Consider the following 1,360-nt stretch of genomic DNA (forward strand, 5'->3'; position numbering starts at 1 on the left):
AGCAACCTTTTCCCTAACCCTAACACCCTTCCCAGCCCTAACCTGGACCTCTGTGCACTCGTGGACGGGTGGCCTCATCCTAACCCCCTGCCTAACCGTCACCCGGATCCCCGTGCAGTTGCGGACCCGGTCCCTAACCCTAACACCCGGATACCCGTGCGGTCACGGACCCGTTCCCTAACCCTAGCCCCCTAGCTAACCCTAACCCGGACCCCTGTGTGCTTGTGGACCCGTTCCTGAACCCGAAACCCCTGCCTAACCCTAACCTGCACCCCTGCGCACTCGTGGACCCGTTCCCTAACCCGAACCCCTGCCTCATCCTCACCCGTACTGCAGTGCACTCGCGCACCCGTTCCCTATCCCTAACCCTCTGCCTAACCCTAACCCGGACTCCTGTGCACTTGCCGACCAGTTCCTTAACCCTAACCCCCTGCTAACCCTAACCTGCACCCCTGTGCACTCGTTGACCCGTTCCCTAACCCTAACCCCCTGACTAACCCTAACCTGGACCCCTGTGCACTTGTGGACCCGTGGCCTCATCCTAACCCCGTGGCTAACCGTCACCCGGATACCCGTGCGGTCACGGACCCGTTCCCTAACCCTAGCCCCCTAGCTAACCCTAACCCGGACCCCTGTGTGCTTGTGGACCCGTTCCTGAACCCGAAACCCCTGCCTAACCCTAACCTGCACCCCTGCGTCCTCGTGGACCCGTGGCCTCATCCTAACCTCCTGCCTAACCGTAACCCGGATCCCCGTGCAGTTGTGGACCCGTTCCCTAACCCTAAACCCCTGCCTAACCCTAACCCGGACCAAAACCCCTGCCTAACCCTAATCTGCACCCCTGCGCACTCATGGACCCGTTCCCTAACCCGAACCCCTGCCTCATCCTCACCCGTACTGCAGTGCACTCGCGCACCCGTTCCCTATCCCTAGCTGTGCACTTGTCGACCCGTTCTTTAACCCTAACCCCCTGCTAACCCTAACCTGCGCCCCTGTGCACTCGTCCACCTGTTCCCTAACCCTAACCCCCTGACTAACCCTAACCCGGACCCCTGTGCACTTGTGCACCTCTTCCCTAACCCAAATACCCTTCCCAGCCCTAACCTGGACCCCTGTGCATTTGTGGACCCGTGGCCTCATCCTGGACCCGTGGCCTCATCCTAGCCCTGTGGCTAACCGTCACCCGGATCCCCGTGCAGTCGCGGACCCGTTCCCTAACCCTAGCCCCCCAGCTCACCCTAACCCGGACCCCTGTGCGCTTGTGGGCCCGTTCCTGAACCCGAAACCCCTGCCTAACCCTAACCTGCACCCCTGCGCACTCGTGCACCCGTGGCCTCATCCTAACCCCCTGCCTAAGCGT

Source organism: Alligator sinensis, unplaced genomic scaffold, assembly GCF_000455745.1.
Source record: "Alligator sinensis unplaced genomic scaffold, ASM45574v1 scaffold107_3, whole genome shotgun sequence".
In the NCBI taxonomy this organism is placed as follows: domain Eukaryota; kingdom Metazoa; phylum Chordata; order Crocodylia; family Alligatoridae; genus Alligator; species Alligator sinensis.